Source organism: Gossypium raimondii, chromosome 12 (assembly GCF_025698545.1).
Source record: "Gossypium raimondii isolate GPD5lz chromosome 12, ASM2569854v1, whole genome shotgun sequence".
Taxonomy (NCBI): Eukaryota; Viridiplantae; Streptophyta; class Magnoliopsida; order Malvales; family Malvaceae; genus Gossypium; species Gossypium raimondii.
In genome coordinates this window covers 23,314,513-23,320,512 of record NC_068576.1, presented here as the reverse complement: position 1 = coordinate 23,320,512, position 6,000 = coordinate 23,314,513, and the positions used below count along the sequence as shown (strand labels likewise).

The window sequence follows — 6,000 nt, the reverse complement described above, 5'->3', positions numbered from 1 at the left end:
TCACAAAAGATCCATATCTCCACCTTTGATTGTTTGTGGAGGTGAGTGATTCATTCAAGATAGCCGGTGTGACTGAAGACGCACTGAGGTTGAAGTTGTTGCCGTACTCATTGCGAGATTGAGCACGAGCATGGCTCAATTTATTGCCACCAAGTTCCATATCTACATGGAAAGAATTAGCAGAGAGATTTTTGGTTAAGTATTTCCCACCTAGCAAAAACGCTAAGTTGAGGAACGAGATCACAACTTTCCAGCAATTGGATAATGAGTCTTTGTATGAGGCTTGGAAGCGATTCAAGGAGTTACTTCGTAAGTGTCCTCATCATGGGATTCCTCATTGTATCTAGTTGGAGACATTCTATAATGGTCTCAACGCACATACAAGATTGATGGTAGATGCTTCCGCTAATGGTGTAATTTTGTCTAAGTCTTATAATGAGGTATATGAGATCATCGAGAGGATCGCGAGTAATAACTATCCATGGCCAACAAATCGAACAACTTCAAGAAGATAAGGTTTTGGAGTTCATGAAGTTGACTCTTTCACTTAATTATCGGCTCAGGTATCGTCTATTTCCTCTATGTTAAAACAGTTAACCACTAATAGCACTAATAATTTTGCAGCTCAGCCACCAAGTCCTTTTGAAGTAATTTCCTGTGTGTATTGTGGGGAAGGCCATTCTTTTAAGATTTGTTCATCAAACCCTGAGTTAGAATACTATGTGGGGAACCAATATCAAAATAGGAGTGGACAAGGACCTCAGTCCAACTTCTACAATCCTTCATGGCATAATCATCCTAATTTTTCTTGGAGTAACCAAGGAAATGGATCGAACAAAAACTTATTGCAATAAAGACCCAACCAATCTCAAGGGTTTAATCAGCAAGCTCTAAAACCACCTCAAGCTGAGGCATCAAACAGTTTGGATAACTTGTTGAAAGCGTACATGGCAAAGAATGACGCTTCGATCCAAAGCCAAGCAGCAACACTGAAAAATTTGGAAAACCAAATGGGTCAGTTAGCTACGGAGCTTCGTAATAGACCGCAAGGAACCTTGCTGAGCGATACTGAGAATCCAATAAATTTGGGTAAAGAACATATCAAGGCAGTGGCATTGCGAGTGGAAAGACTCTAGAACCCCGATTGATTGATGTCGATGATGAGCATGTTGAAAAAGGAGGAAAGTCAACCAGCTGTTGAACTTCCTACACCAAAGGAATCAGAATCTGCAAAGTCTAACAAGGTAAACCCTGACCTAGTGAATTCAGATATTTTAACATCCTCTTTGGATGCAGATTTACCTACTCAGAAAAGTTGTCCGGTTCAATCGAAAGTTCCATCACCTCCATATCCGCAAAGATTGCAGCAACACAAGTAGAAACAGGAGGTGCAATTCAAGAAGTTTTTGGATGTTCTGAAGCAATTACACATCAATATTCCGTTGGAGGCTTTAGAACAAATGCCAAATTATGTGAAGTTTATGAATGATATATTATCTAAGAAAAAATGACTGAGTGAGTATGAGATTGTTGCTTTGACAAAGGAGTGCAGTGCGTTCCTGCAAAACAAACTGCCACCAAAATTGAAAAACCCAGGAAGCTTTACTTTTCCCTGTAACATTGGTGAATCTTACTGTGGTAAAGCTTTGTGTGACGTAGGAGCGAGTATCAACTTAATGCCTAAGTCTATTTTCAAGATGTTAGGAATAGGTGAAGTAAGACCTACAACTGTGACGCTTCAGCTAGCAGATCGATCTTTAGCATATCCCGAAGGAAAGATCGAGGATGTTTTGGTAAGAGTCTATAAATTTATTTTTCCTACTAATTTCATTATTTTAGATTTTTAAGAAGATAAGGAAGTACCAATTATCCTTGGGAGACCTTTCCTAGCCACGGGAAGAATGTTAATTGATGTGCAGAAAGGTGATCTCACCATGTGAGTTCAAGACGATCAGGTGAACTTTAACATTCTTAAAGAAATAAAATTTCCCGATCTGACAAAGGAGTGTTCAATTATGGAAGACATAGAAACCTTGGTATCTTTGGAAAGCAATTTTGAAGATGATCCATTGGAGAAAGATTTAGATCTTGACCCTTTGGAGGATGAAGAAGGTGAAGAAAACATGGCTTTGATGAAAGCCAATCCAAGAAATTATATTCAATCCACACGGTTTGAACCATTGGAGTTGGAAGTTAGAGAATTTGTGCAACCCAAGTTTTTAATCGAAGAACCACCTAAACTCGAACTAAAGCTACTTCCTTTCCATTTGAAATATGTGTATTTAGGTGATTGTTCTACTTTGCATGTGATTATTTCAACAGTGCTGACAAAAGATCAATAGGAGTGATTAATTGTTGTTCTAAAGAAAGTTAAGAACGCGATTGGTTGGAGCATAGCTGATATTCGAGGTATAAGCCCTTCATTTTGCATGCATAAAATTATTTTAAAAGAAGGTGAAAGAGCTCGAATTGATGGGAAAAGGAGGCTCAATCCTATTATGAAAGAAGTTGTGAGAAAGGAAGTGATCAAATGGTTAGATGCAGAAATCATCTATCCTATTTCAAATAGTTCGTGGGTAAGTCCAGTGCAGTGTGTGCCGAAGAAGGGTGGAATCACGATTGTTGAAAATGAGCATAAGGAGTTAATTCCAATGAGAACTGTTACCAGTTGGAGAATCTGTATTGATTACAGAAAGCTGAACAAAGCCACTCGAAAAAACCATTTTTCGTTGTCTTTTATGGATCAGATGTTAGATCGACTAGCAGGTAATGAATTCTATTATTTTTTAGATGGCTATTCGGGATATAACCAAATAGTTGTAGCCCCGAAGGACCAACATAAAACAACCTTTAATTGTTTGTATGGTACGTTTGCTTTTAGGCGAATGCCTTTTGGTTTATGCAATTCACCTGAAACTTTTCAACGATGCATGATGGCAATATTTACTGATATGGTCAAAAATTTCGTCGAGGTTTTCAATGATGATTTTTCTATTTTTGGTAACACTTATGATATCTGTTTGAGTAATTTGGCTGAGGTACTGAAGAGATGCGAAGAGACGAATCTTGTCCTTAATTGGGAAAAATGTCATTTTATGGTCAATGAAGGAATTGTCTTAGGTCACAAGATCTCAAAGAAAGGAATTGAAGTTGACAAAGCAAAGGTGGACGTAATTGAAAGATTATCGGCCCCAATTAATGTGAAGGGAGTCAGAAGTTTCTTAGGCCATGCCGATTTTTACCGAAGGGTTATCAAGGATTTCTCAAAAATTTCTATCCCGCTGTGTTTGTTGTTAGAGAAAGATACAGTGTTCAATTTCAACAAAGCATGTTTGGAAGCTTTTGAAGATCTAAAGAATCGGATAATTGCAGCCCCATTGATCGTTACGCCTGATTGGAACTCACCTTTTTAGTTGATGTGCGATACAAGTGATTATGCTGTTGGAGCTGTGATGGGTCAAAGAAGAAATAAAGTATTCCACCCCATTTACTATGCAAGTAGAACCTTGACGGGAGCCCAACTCAATTATACGGTAACTGAAAAGACACTATTTGCTATAGTTTTTGCTTTTGAAAATTTTTGTTCATATCTTATAGGTACCAAAGTTACAGTATTTATTGACCATACGGCCATTAAATATTTGCTCACGAAGAAAGATGCAAAACCAAGGCTAATTCGTTGGATACTTTTACTCTGAGAATTTGACCTTGAGATCCAAGACAGAAAAGGTGTCAAAAATCAAGTAGCTGATCGTCTGTCGAGGTTGGAGCAAGATAAGGTAACCCAGTCTGGTGTGCCTATCAATGAGAATTTCCCAGATGAGCACTTACTTGAGGTAAGTTGAATTCATGAAATACCCTGGTTTCTAATTTTCCCAATTATCTTGCATGTGGAATAATTCCTCGAGAAATGACATACCCACAAAGGAAAAAATTCCTTCATGATAGTCGGTATTATTTTTGGGAGGTTCCATTTTTGTTTAAACAGTGTGCAGATAATATAATCCGAAAGTGTATAGCTGAAAGTGAGATTGCTGAGATCTTATATCATTACCATTCATCTCCAAGTGGGGGACACTTTGGTGGTTCACGTACTACAGCAAAGATTTTGCAAGCAGGTTTCTTTTAGTCTACACTATTTAAAGATGCTTACGCTTATGTGAAGAACTATGATAAGTTCCAAACAACCGGAAATATATCAAGGAGGAATGAGATGCCCTTGAAAAATATTTTGGAGATTGAATTGTTCGACGTATGGGGCATTGACTACTTAGGCCCATTTCCTTCTTCATGTGGGAACAAATACATCTTAGTTGATGTGGACTATGAATGCAAGTGGGTTGAAACTGAAGCATGCCCTACAAATGATGCTAAGGTAGTCATGCGATTCCTACATAAGCATGTGTTTACACGATTTGGGACACCAAGAGCTATGACACAAATGGCTTAAATGGTTGCTTGAAAAATATGATGAGAAACACAAGATTGCTACTGCCTATCACCCCTAGTCTAATGGACAAGTTGAAAGAGTGAACTGTGAAATCAAAGGTATCCTTGAAAAGGTAGTACACCCTAACAGAAAAGATTGGTCTCGAAGGCTCGATGATGCATTATAGGCCTATCGAACAACATTCTAGACTCTGTTAGGAATGACTCATTATCGATTGGTCTTTGGAAAGGAATGTCATTTGCCATTAAAATTGGAGAATAAAGCTCACTGGGCTTTGAAGCAATTAAATTTTGATCTTAAGCACTCCGGTGAGAGAAGGATGTTACAACCTGATAAGTTGGAAGAGTTGAGGTTGTTTTCCTATGCGAATGCCAAAATGTGTAAAGAAGATCAAAGAGATGGCATGATAGTCATATAGAACCTCGCGAGTTTAAAGAAGGTTAGAAGGTGTTGTTGCTTAATTCAAGGCTGAAGTTATTTCCTAGGAGACTGAAATCTCGATGGAAAGGACCTTATACTATCCGCCGAGTTTATTCTTATGGGGCTATTGAATTGTACGACAATTACGAAGGTACGTTTAAAGTTGATAGTAAACATCTCAAACACTACTGGGATGGTGAAGTTGAGCGAGTTGAATCTTTGTTCAAATTAATAGAACCTTGACTTTTCATAAACTCGTCTTGTAAATAAATAAATAATTAGAATTTATTTTCTTAATTAAGTTCATTTAATTAATTTTGTCTAAGGAGATTGGAACTTAAGCGGGATCGCTGTGACCCTTTCAACCTTTCCTAGGAATTAATTTAATGTAATTTGTTAAGAAGAAATCTTGTAATTAGGTTTTAAAATGTTTTTCTAGTTTAAATTATTTTGTTAAAATTTAAATTTTTATGTTAATAAAGGGGGTCAAATTTGACCCAAGTACTAATAAGTTTTTTTTAGTGAGATAAAGTCTGAGTTAGAGGCCCAAGATAGAAAAAAGGAGGGAAAAAATAGGCTTTGTCGTCACACCCATTACTTTCCGCCCAAGTAACTTTAATTTAGCTAAATTTTTGCTACATGTTGCCCTAATTTTTCCCTATATAAACCCTCTCCATTCTACTAAATTTTCATATCCCTCAAATTAATTTGCTTACACCCTAAAATTCCATAAAATCTCTCTTTTTGTGTCGTTAGCCTCAAATCCCGAAAGGAATCTCTAGCCCTTTTCTTTTCTTTAGCCGAAACTACCTAGTACCACCACAAGAGAATTGTCGAAGCATCGACGTCACAACTGCACGCAGCCGTTATCACCACCACATACCACCATTACTGTCGCACGTTGTTGTCGTCGCCGCAACTCCTTCACCGTCACAAAGTTTGCCGAAGCAAGTTCCACCTTTTGCCAATCTCTTTTGCCTCTACAAGTAGAAACTTTACCCAATTTTTGGGAAAATACCATGTCTCGCAAAAGAACTAGATCGTCAAAAACTACTCTGGAAAACCCAATTTTGATCGATGAAGAAGTGAAAGAGCGATTTGATTCAATTTTCAAGCATCAACCTACGATG

At 37.6% G+C, this 6,000-nt stretch overlaps 1 non-coding gene across 1 annotated transcript; it reads right to left on the bottom strand.

Moving 5' to 3' along the window:
- Positions 1–224: 224 nt before the first annotated feature.
- On the bottom strand, positions 225–331 carry LOC128035648 (small nucleolar RNA R71). The gene has a single exon (XR_008192200.1). It is a non-coding gene; the product is annotated as a small nucleolar RNA R71 (small nucleolar RNA).
- Between the last annotated feature and the right edge of the window lie 5,669 nt (positions 332–6,000).